Genomic DNA, 12,815 nt, shown 5'->3' with positions numbered 1-12,815 from the left:
TTTGCATTGGGTGCACTTGCCAGAGATTCTGAGTTTAATATGCTCACTTGAGCAGCTCAGAATGTTTGGTAGAAATGTGGGTATGGTAGCCAATAGCTATCATACCCATAGCCATACCAACATCCACAGCCAATGCTTAAGCTATGATGCCAGAAATTTCGTGGGATAATGTAGAGAAATGGATGTAAAGATAAGGAAATATTGGGGTTTCTTTACGATGTGAAAAATCACTCATCTACACCTAGTCATGTCTCCCAAGAGAGACTAAAGGACCTTCCTTCAGTGAGGTACTACCTTCATCAAGAAATAACTTGATACTATATATAATAGTTTGACTCTGCTAATCCCAAACTCCCATTCCTTCCCTTCCCTCCCCCTCCCCCTTGGCAACCACAAGTCTGTTCTCTATATCTGTGAGTCTGTTTTTGTTTCGTAGATATGTTGATTTATGTCTTATTTTAGATTCCACAAATAAGTGATAACATATGGTATTCGTCTTTCTCTTTCTGACATACTTTGCTTCGTATGATAATCTCTAGCTCCATCCATGTTGCTGCAATGATGGATAAACAACAGGGTCCTGCTGTATAGCACAGGGAACTATATTCAATATCTCGTGACAAACCATAATGGAAAAGAATATGAAAAAGAATATATATATGTATAACTGAGTCACTTTGCTGTACAGAAGAAATTAACACAACATTGTAAATCAACTATACCTCAATAAAATAAAAAATATATATACCTTGAAAAGTGTCAGACTGGCTGTCCTCTGACGGTAGGAGCTACTGTCAAAGAAAAGGGCTCCCTGATTTCTCTGGGGGTGATGGGGTCCCAGGTGGCAAAGTTCAAGAGACAGCACAATGATAGGACCCAAGACAGAGGTGAAATGGGTGTGGTTACCATAACAGGCAGCAGGGCTGGACCAGTGATCACAGGTTTTGAATGTTAGGGATGTTTGACAGTGGTTAACTGTACAAGAGGTGCCTAGGACTGAAAGAAATATGCAGACCTATTATCATCCTCCTTGATCTGCATAAACTGACACCAAAACAAAAGCTCTAGGTGACCTGAGTAACTATAATTATGAGTGACAGCCCTTTCCTGGTTCATAGACCCACAGCCCATAAGTGAATGTACCCTATGATAGTGCCACAAGCACTGTTCATCTTCGTATTCTCCTGAAAAGGACCTGCATTCATCTGTCAGGAAAATGGCTATGGCCAGGGGAAAGGAACCACCCAGATCTCTGTGGGATTATTGACATGAGCTGTAGCTAATATTCATTCCAGGGGACCCAGAAATGCCAGTGTGGTTCCCTACTCAGAGGGGACTTACTGAGGTTAGGGAGTATAAATGGAGATTTGGTTTGCGTTTACCTCACAGTGGGTCAACGTGGGTCTCCTCCTGATTCGTTCTGTGATTACTTTCCCAGTTTCCATATGTATATGGTGGTTGGAATAGACTTACTCATCAGCATGTGCGTACTGGCTTCCTGATGCATAGCCTGAAGGCTCTGGATGGGCAAGAGAAAGCTTCTGTGCTAAGATGCTGCCATAATAGTTAACTTAAGCCATGCCACACACCTAGACGGGTTGTAGAGATGAGTGTTAATATCAAACCCTTGAGAAAGGCAGGGATAATAATTCCTATTACATTCCCAAATTCCCCCCCTCCCCCATCCTCATTAAGCTCTCCTGTTTGACCAGTGAGAAGATTGATGGGTCTTGGGAACAATATCAATGGATTATCAGAAACTTAATGAGAGGGTGATTCCAACAGAAGCTGTTCCATACATAGTTTATTTTCTGAAGCCAGGGCACACAGATCCTGACGCCTGATGTGGAATTGTCAAGTTGGCAAATTTCTTTTTGAAATTAAATACACCAAGAGACCACAGATGCACTTTCCTTTTAAGTAGCAGGGGGCAGCAGTGGACAACCGGCTACAACAACTCTCTGGTTCTGTGTGGTAATTTAGTTCAGGGATTGGCTAACTTTTCCTGTAAAGGGCCAAAGAGTAAATTTTTTAGGCTTTGTGGGCCACATATAATCTCTGTTGCATGTTCTTCTTCTTCCTCTTTTTTTTTTTTTTAACAACTCGACAAAGTAAAAACCACTCTTAGCGTGCAAGCTTTACAAAAACAGGCTTCAGGGCAGATTTGACCCGCAGGCCATAGTTTGCTGGCTCCTGATTTGGCTCATGGGCTCCTTAGCCATCTCACCAGTCCACAGGATATCACGCTGCTCCATTACATTGATCATGCTGTAATTACGAACCCAGGAAGCAGAAAGGAGTCCTGGATGTCCTGGGAAGACATACTGATGTCAAAAATGGAAGAGAAACCCTCTGAAAGTTCGGTGACCTGTTTCCAAGTCACAGAGCTAATTTCCAGAAAGTTGTTTTTAATTCTAGGTTTCAGAAACCAGGAAAATCCATCAGGAGCACTGAGCCGAAGCTCTGAGATGGATGAACAGTGAGTGTGTCTTGAAGCCGGCCCCTCCAGTGTGGTGTGACTGGCCTCAAACCCTTCCCACCAAGGGCCTTCGGAACTGAGAAATGGCTGAGTCTATGTAAGGGTGTAAAATGGCTCCAAATGCAAGAAGAGGAGAAGTGCCGCGGCCAGGAACCAGGGGCTTGATGAAATAGGTCCCTGCAATATTGATTTTGAGCCTCTTTCACCAGTAAGCCATTTTTATTGAGGGTGTTGTCTGACGTTGGGATAGGAAGAAGTCAAAACTTGACTTTAATTTTATTCCTTAGATTCCCAGGGAAAAACAAAATCTACCTATAGGTAATATAAAAATAGCTATGGGGGCTTCCCTGGTGGCGCGGTGGTTGGGAGTCTGCCTGCCGATGCAGGGGACACGGGTTCGAGCCTTGGTCTGGGGAGATCCTACGTGGCCTGGAGCAGCTGGACCCGTGAGCCACAGCTACTGCGCCTGCGCGTCTGGAGCCTGTGCTCCGCAACAAGAGAGGCCGCGATACTGAGAGGCCCGCGCATCGCGAAGAGGAGTGGCCCCCGCTTGCCGCAACTAGAGAAAGCCCTCGCACAGAAACGAAGACCCAACACAGCCAAAAATAAATAAATAAATAAATATGATAGGCTATTAAAAAAAAAAAAAGCTATGTTCCAAGGGAATTTGAAAGAAACATTCAGAGATTGCTGAAAACCATATAATTGTGTAGTTGTGCAAGCAGAGAAGACTTTTCTTCTTTATTCATTTTAAGCACAATTTAAATTGGTTTGTGCATAATAAAAATTTAGCCTTTCATTAATACTTGGATAAATAAACTGCAGCCTCCCTGGAATATAGATTATCAAGGGACAATCATACTGTGGTTTACTATTTCATGCAGTATGCTTTCTCTTTCAGAGCTAATAAAAGCCACAACTGCATGCTTTATTATAAAAAGCAGAACAAAAACTGGGCAGTGTTTTCCTTATTTCAGAAAGACAAAGCTCATCAATGAATCAGATATTAGGAATTTGACCTGAACAGTAAGAGATTTGACTTTCTTGCTGCCACGTTGGCTTAACCCCATCTGTAAGCGTGGTCGGTAGTGGTGACAGGTATTTGAACCTCTTTCTTTGATTTCATGACCTTTAGCAGAAACATATTCACTGCATATGTGTATGTTTTCACCAAAGCCATTTTCTTATGTATTTGAATGTGCATTTGTTTCATTCAGGATTTTACTAGCCTGGTGCCCAATATCCCTAATTCACGATTCCCTGCTCTTAGAAACGATGCTAGGTTGCCCTTTATACTCTGCAGAGAAATGTGGACACCTGATAAAAGAATAGCCTAACCATACATCAGCAAGATATGACGTAGGCCGTTGCTCTCTCTTCTTAATAGGAGAGAGATTAATTGCCTCAATCTGATGCTATCCTTTGCAATTTGGACTGAGGACAATGCAGAAGATCATTCAATTAGTGGTAGGAGGACAAAGAGGAACCTCCAAAAAGAAGCATAGACAATGAAAGTTGCTGAGAAGTATTAATGTTCAAAGGGAAGGATTCAGATCAGAAGAGAGCAAAGCTGTGGTTCTGAATGGCGGTATCCCCCAAGTTTTCTTCATCCCTCCACTCCTAGCTGTTCAGTATAAGGTGACCAGGATCCCAGTAACAGTGATACCAGTGGCTTCTGTGGCAGAGAAAGAGGTACAGAGAGGGGACCCATCAGGCCAACACCACGGATTCCTAGTATTTCATGCCTGCCCAGTGTACCTCTGTTCCTTGTAACTATCACCCAAATGTGTGGCTTCTCCAACCTCTGGGGAATCACACCTCTCTGCAATTAAGATATGTAGAATCTAAAAAATACAACAAACAAGTTAATATGACAAAAAAGAAACAGACTCACGGATTTAGAGAACACACTAGTGGTTACTAGTGGGGAGAGGGAAGGGGGAGGGGCAATATAGAGATAAGGGATTGAGAGGTACAAACCATTATGTATAAAATAAGCTACAAGGATATATTGTACAATACAGGGAATATAGTCAATATTTTATAATAACTATAACTGGAATATAACCTTTAAAAATTGTGAATCACTGTAATGTATACCTGTAACATATATTAGACATCAATTATACTTTGATAAAAAATTAAAAAGAAAAGTTTTAGAATAGTTTTAGCAATAAGAATAGTATTATTAAAAAAAAAAAGAATAGTTGGAGCTGGTATCCTATTTGATTTTTGGAAGTCCAGTATTTTTTTGATCCAAAGAATGCTTCTACCAATTTATTCCAGTTTAGAGAGTCCCTTCAACCAATCATCTTCTGGTTCTCCTCATGGTAACTCAAGTTCTTTCTCTGTATCTTCTGGCTTCTCCACACTGTTGCTGCCTTCTGATTCACCCTGACAGGACAAAGTCCCCAAGGCTCAGCTAAGATCCTGCTATTGTGTTTAACGACACTTCACAGACAAATGATGGGCACAGAAAGGAATGACAACAGAGGAAGAACAAGCAAAGAACAGGCGAATTCTTAGGGCTTTTTCTAAAGTGTAAGGCCCACGTCCTTCTATGAGGGCACCTGGGATGTGACGATAGGGACAGATTAGGGTGGAACAGGGATGTTACATGGTCTGCCAACATGGCGCAGGGAACACTTGGCATCCTTGAACGAAAAGTGCCTTTGCTCTTGGGCTTCCTGCCTGGAGTTTAGTTGCCCCAAAGTCTTTTGAGTCCAGCGAGAGACAGATCTATTTTCTCTCTCATCCACCACTCCTAACCTCCAGTTCAAAGCCTGCCTTCAGGAAACATAATCATCTTCAGAGATATAGTAGGGCCTAGAATGAAGACAAACTTTTACATTGTTATGTAGAGCTGTTTGCTTCCTCACTACTTTGAATATCCCATTGTAGAATAATATTCTTTTTGGTTTTACCATCACAAAAAACCCACCAAAGTCCTTTTTTTCCCCCCAAATCAAAAGCAATCTGACCATGTGGTTCAAGTTAATCTTCCATTTGGAGAACTTGATAGAATGTTCACAGTATTAAAATAGTGGTGTTTCCCTGCCCCTTGCTCCCAATCACCTCTGAGTACCCGGTCTTTCAAGATTTTTTTTTTTTAAAAAGAAAACACTCAAGTCTACTCTCAGCTAGAGCTTTTGGTTACAAAACGAGAAAAGGCTAACTCAGATAGGGAGGTTTTTACTTTTATATTATAGAAAGCATAAAATGAGTCAATCCTTTGTTTTCATTATAAATTTCAGGAAACTGAAATTCAGCCCTATAAAATGTTACTTCATTTTAGACCAAATAAAACAGTTGTCTTTTCACACTGATGAATTTCCTCAACCTTTTCCTAAGGTTTCAAACGATCCTGTTTGCCCACAAGTGCTGTGTTTCAAAAGAAGAACACTTTTAAGCTATCTGTCATGATTTCTCAATTTTTACCTTACAGAATACTGCAGTGCGCTCTGCGTGAGAAGCTTATATTCTATTTACAAAGAAAAAGATCTGTAACTTTATGTTTTGCTTGAATGTTGTAGAAAACAATACTCGAGTGTACATGAAAACGTTACTCAGGAATTTCTAAAGTGTTCCAAAAGCGATCACACACTCACACGCACACATGCATGCGCATGTACACACTCATTCATCAATTTGTGTAACATGGGAGGAGATTTTTGAAGTAACCCAGATGAATTTTCTCCTCATGACAGCTCAGATTCTTTCTCTGTATCTTCTCTGGCAGTATTGCTACAAGAAAATAAGTACAATTGCGGCCAGAAAAAGAGGCGGCTATGACGTAGGAGCCTTGGTAAACAGGGTAGGGAAGTAGAAAGTGTGGAGAGAAAGGGCAGGAAATGCAAAAAGGGCAGAAATATAGATGTGATTGTCCTTCCCCCTTAGCGGTTAATCTTCAAGGGTTGGAGTGTAGATACACTGAGATACCTTCTGAAGAACCCCAAACATGGCACGTCTCAGAGAAGTTCCACATGCAGCCTAGGGGAGCATGTTAGAGAGCCTTGACAGAGGAAGGGTCTAGATGGATGGGCCCTGGCTTCCCATGACCTTCATGTGCCATGTGGAGGTCTAAAGTTCCTGATGACCTTGTGAGGAATGCAGGAGTGCTGAGAGAACCGTGGGTCAGAGATGCCCCGGGACTAGGTAAACCCCCTTCCAAGCAGAAGATCCAAAAGAGGTGAAGCGGACGCTAAAAAGTGATAGATTTTTCAGCAAGTGTGGTGAGAGGTTCAAGCTGGATATAAACTTGAAAAGTAAATGAATTTACTTTAAAAGTAAATGAATGTGGGGCTTCCCTGGTGGCGCAGTGGTTAAGAATCCGCCTGCCAATGCAGGGGACATGGGTTCGAGCCCTGGTCCGGGAAGATCCCACATGCCACGGAGCAACTAAGCCTGTGCACCACAACTACTGAGCCTGCGCTCTAGAGCCCATGCAACAAGAGAAGCCACTGCAGTGAGAAGCCCGCGCACCACAACGAAGAGTAGCCCCCACTTGACGCAACTAAAGAAAAGCCGGCGTGCAGCAACAGAGACCCAACGCAGCCATAAATAAATAAATAAATTTGTTAAAAAAAAAAAAAAGTAAATGAATGTAAAATTCCCTAGGTTCCAAGTTCTCAGCATTTTCTGGAACCTTTGCATCCGTCGTAACGAAATAAAACATGGCTTTTCCTCTCAGGAGGAGCTTGTGACCCAGTGAAGGAGATACATGGGTAAACAAATCCAATGCAGTAAGTGATACAACGGAGGCAGGTTCACGGTGATGGGGAAGCAAGGACGAGGACGAAATGGACGGTCTCCTCAGAATGGGTGAGGCGACCCGCTCTGATGGCTGAGAGTTTTCACCATCCACCACGTACTAACAGGCCTCCCTGTGGAATCTGTGCCAGTTACGTCCCCTGAAATCTCTCGCATATCAAACATCACCTCCTTCATGAAGATTTTTCTGATCCTTCCAACTAGATTTGATTTCTCTTGTCTCTTGATTTTCATGGCATGTCCGCTTAATCTCTCTCCTCGTTTTATACCTGTTTGTATACTTACCTTGTCCTGTCAACTACATTTTGTGCTCACCCCTGTGTTGCCACATCCCTGTACCCTTTGTGTACTAGACACTCAATAAATGTAACGTTCCAGTGAATTGAGTCGTCGATAAATAAATGGAGAGGCTAGGTTTAGAAAAAATCAAGTCTAAACCTACTAAATGATGTGCTCTCTGAAGACAAAGTTTATGCCTTCTTCACCTTTTTATTCCCATAATTTAGCACAATTCCTGGCAAACAGTAGGTGCTCAGTGAATGCTTGTTAGAACTGAATGGGGAAGCTGTAAAGATAAACTGGGAGTTAGAAGTGGTTCTGCAGAAGGTTTCTATTTGAAGCTTTCTGGAAAATTCTCCTTTCAGATGCCATAGACTTTAGTCAGAGTCTTTAGAACTCTGTTACTCTTCACAGGTGCTGACCAATATCTCTGTGACAAATGTCAGGTTGTAGGTAATAGTGAAATAGCGAGACTAGAACATATAAATTAGAAGGTTTAATGTTGAAACTCTGATTTTGCTCCTTCCCTGTCCATCTTCTTCAGTCTTGGCAAGGGGATATTGGATACATACATCATGCAAGATGGATGCCACCTCATCTCGTGTACAGTAAGTGCCCTACCTACGAACCTTCAAGTTGTGAACTTTCAAAGATGCGAACGTGTGTTCGCACATCCAATCACGTAAGTTAGTTCACGTGTCTGGTGTACATTGTCACGCGCATGCATCCTCTACAAGTGGTTGTGCTTTTGTGTACTTTACAGTACTGTATAGAGTACAGTAGTACAGTATCTTTATTTTAAGCCCAGAACCTGTGCCATCAACGTCAGGCGTGAGTGAAATTGCAGCTTGCCTTGCATCTCCTATTGCTGACGATCCTTCAGCTCTACCATCTCCCACCTCCTCTCCCTCCTCCAGTCAGTAACTCTTCTTGCCTGTTCACTTGATGCCAGCCCCTGTATGCCAGCTGCTGTACTGTACTACTGTACTTTTCAAGGTACTGTAGTGTAAGATTAAAAATGTTTATTTTTTGTGTTTGTTTTTTATGTATTATTTGTGTGAAAAGTATTATAAACCTATTACAGTACATTACTATATAGCCGATTGTGTTAGTTGGGTACGTAGGCTAATTTTGTGCTCTCAGAACAGAACTCGTTCGTATGTAGGAGACTCACTGTACTTGTAGTGTCACAGGGGGTTCTCACAATCTGTCTATGAGGTAGGTACTATTGTCCCCATTTTTCAGATAAAGAAAGAGACCCAGAAATTTTAAGGCACTCATCAAAGGTCACACAGCGGGTGAATGGGAGCACCATGATTGAGCCCTAATTTGTCTGATACTAAAGCACACATCTTGTCTTGATGAACAAATTAAGTCTTGATGGAGACAGGTCTCTGGAGATACAGGTTTAATTGGGAGATACAGTTGGGTCCAATTCTTCTGACTTACTCTGGTGATCAAAATTGGTCTATTCCAGCCTAAATCAGGTCAGAAGGAGATGATAGAGCTTGATTATACCACAGAAGAAGGGACCCAGGATGGTAAATTGACAGGAATATTGGATGTAGAGAAATCTTTGAAAATAGGGTGAGAAGGATCTATTTGCATGTTTAAAAGTGGAATGCAAGAGAGAGACACTGATGAACAAGATGTAAGAAAAGATTCAGGAATATTGCTACAATCAATAGCCCCCATTAACACAAACATTCCCTACAAATATGTCTGATGTGTAAGTTTCTCCTTCATTTTATGCCACTAGTGACATAATTAGGTAATAAAGAAGTATTTGCTTGAAAATGGGGAGAAAGAAAAACAATTAACTCAGATGTTTTCATTTTGAAGACTTCTGTTAAAATAAAAAGCTTTATATTTCTCAAAGTGAAGCAGCATAATACTGTCACCTCTACTTGAATATAGCTATCTTTACCCAGTGATTGTCTATAATTTCTGCATTTACGATTCTATCCTTTCTCTGGCATTTACTAAACACAATCATGTGAGTTATTGTCTGTAACTTACAGATACTACTCTTTAAGAAAACAGAATTTCAAATAATATATTAGTGGAAAATTATATACATTAGCAGGTATTTTTTTTTTCAGTTAAAAAGATTCTTCATACAATCAGATTTAAAAAACCAAGACGCAGATGTAGAGAACGTACTTGAGGACACAGTGGGGGGAAGGGGAGGCTGGGACGTAGTGAGAGGGTAGCCTTGCCATATATACACTACCAAATGTAAAATAGATAGCTAGTGGGAAGCAGCCGCATAGCACAGGGAGATCAGCTTGGTGCTCTGTGACAACCTAGAGGGGTGGGATAGGGAGAGTGGGAGGGAGGCTCAAGAGGGAGGGGATATGGGGATATATGTATACATATAGCTGATTCACTTTATTGTACAGCAGAAACTAAGACAACATTGTAAAGCAATTATACTCCAATAAAGATGTATTAAAAAAAAACAGATCCCCTAGGGCAAATATTCTCAATCTGGATTCATAAATGCTATTCCAGGAGATCTACGTACTTCTTGAAAATACATTAAAAATGTGAAGTGTAAAGGATGTATTTTTGAAAGTCAATAGAGGGACTTCCCTGGTGGTGCAGTGGTTAAGAATCCTCTTGTCAATGCAGGGGACATGGGTTTGATCCCTGATCCGGGAAGATCCCACATGCTGCGGAGCAACTAAGCCCGTGCGCCACAACTACTGAGCCTGCGCTCTAGAGCCCACAAGCCACAACTACTGAGCCTTCGTGCCACAACTACTGAAGCCTGCGTGCCTAGAGCCCGTGCTCCGCAACGAGAGAAGCCACCGCAATGAGAAGCCTGCGCACTGAAATGAATAGTAGCCCCCGCTCGCCGCAACTAGAGAAAGCCCGCGCGCAACAACGAAGACCCAACACAGCCAATAAATAAATAAATTTATATATTAAAAAAGTCAGTAGAGTCTTTAAATCTCAGGTACAAAAAGTGGAACATAATTTTCCTACAGTAAAATTAACTTAGAAGCACCCATTTGTACTCAGAAACAGGAAACTTCAGTTAGTTTTCTTAGATCTATCCAGCCACCTAAACCAAGTCTATCCTGGTTTAAAACTTACCCAGTTTAAGATACTGCTGCTCCCTCTTTTCCTTCTCTCTCGCCTCTGGGGCAGCTTGTTAGTCCAGGGGAGACTTATGAAGCATCATGATATTGGGGGACATGTCTGGGTGCTGATGATCTCTCTTCTCATTTTCTGCAGAGATGACTTGGCCTCTGTTCTCCAGGTGTGAGTGACACACGACATTGCTCTAGGGCACAGCCACTGACTCTTCTGAGGTCATTGCTTTGGCCCCATGCCTGCTCTGTGCAACGCCACAGAATGGTAGCCATGTCTCTGCATACCAGTCAACAGGACACGCTGTTCCTTAGTCCTTACCCTCCTCGGTGGCCTCTTCCATGTCCCGTTGGCTCTCTTTCCCACTAACTTCCAGGCCTCCTGCAGGTCACAGGCACCCATTCGTCACCACTCAGTCACCATGAGAAAGTCCAGGGTGCTGGAAAGGCGGTTACCCTCAGCCCTTTAGGATCTAGATAAGGCAGACTACCATTTACATTCCCACTTTACATCCTTGTGTTCTGGGTTCTTCTCAAGACAGATTTTCCAAATACTTCAGTGGGAAAACTGGATACAAATTTCTTTACTCTTCGGCTCTCTTAACATAAAGGGGAAATCTCTATCTCACCTCCACCCCGAGACTCTTTCTGGAGTTTGATGCAGTGCCTGTCTGTTAGGGGGTGTATGGTGTCCCCCGTGCCCTGCAAATTCATATGTTGAAGCCCTAACCCCAGTACCTCAGAATGTGACTGTCTATTTGGAGATAGGGTCTTTACAAAGGTGATCAGCTTAAAAGGAAGCTGTTAGGATGGGCTCTAACCCAGTCTCGAGGTGTCCTTCTAAGAGGAGGAAATTTAGACACAAAAAGAGACACCAGAAGTGCTGGCATACAGAGAAATGGACATGTGAGGACACAGAGGTAGGTGGTCATCACCAAATTAAGGAGAGAGGTCTCAGGAGAAACCAGCTCCGCTAGCATCTTGAGCTTGGGCTTCCAATCTCCAGAACTGTGAGAAATAAATTTCTGTTGTTTATGTCAGCTAGTCTGTAGTATTTTGTTGTGATAGTCCTAGCAAATGAATACAACATCCTTCTCCACATTGCAACTTCTAACAGCTCTGTCTTCTTTCCTTACCTCTACCTCATTTGTATCTCAGTCAGGGCAGGAGTCGGGGGGAGGGGAACTCTTTCCCCAAGTTCGCATAGGCTCCGGCACTCCCCACCCCTAACCAACGTTTTGACTTAACTGGGCATTTTGAATCTTTTGTTGACGAATCTGGAGTCTTTGTTTCACTTGTTCAAATGGGCTTGATTGGAGGAAGCCAAAAGAAACATGTTTGAAGTTCCAGATCTCAAATAAATATGTCATATATCATCCCACTATAAACATGTGTGCATCCAAACTAGTATATATAGGATGGATAAACAACAAGGTCCTACTGTAAAGTACAGGGAACTATATTCAATATCCTGTGACAAACCATAATGGAAAAGAATATATATGTATAACTGAGTCACTTTGCTGTACAGCTGAAATTAATACAACATTGTAAATCAACTATACGTCAATAAAATTAAAAAAAATATGTGTGCATCTGCTCAAGATTTTCTGGGGAAAGTCCACAGCTCTCTTCAAATTCTCAAAGGCGTTTCTGACCAGAAAAATGTTAAGATTCACCATCTGATCATATTTGAAATGTGATTCAATTTCAAGTACATGATTTATATACATTTTAGAGATAACTATTATGTAAATGAGAGCAGAATGTTTATCTTTGATAAATGTAAATGATATCACACTCATTGCCTTCAGTTAAAAAAATCACTTATTTAATTTGCCATGAAAAAAGGAGCTAAAGTAAACTGTCTGTGAAATACTTGATTCCATGCTCACCGAGTCCCAGGTCAAGAGATCATAAAATCATCCTGTTACTTTCACTGGGACCAGCATCTTAGGGCACCACCATCAGCAAGAGGCATTCTCCGTCACTCAGAATTTAAACAGGCATATGCATTCGCACACACAGATGTCATGGCACGTTATATTTCTCCTTCCCGCCTCCTTCTGCCTTTTGTGCCATTATTCACGGAACAACAAGGATTCAGAGATGAGAGCGGTCAGGGGAGAGGATCAGGAACTCCTCCCCATGTTCTGGGAATTCTTCCTTCCCTTCCTGCCTCAGCCCAC

Source organism: Balaenoptera borealis, assembly GCF_965194805.1.
Source record: "Balaenoptera borealis genome assembly, chromosome: 4".
NCBI classification, from domain to species: domain Eukaryota; kingdom Metazoa; phylum Chordata; class Mammalia; order Artiodactyla; family Balaenopteridae; genus Balaenoptera; species Balaenoptera borealis.
This window is presented reverse-complemented; position numbering follows the sequence as displayed.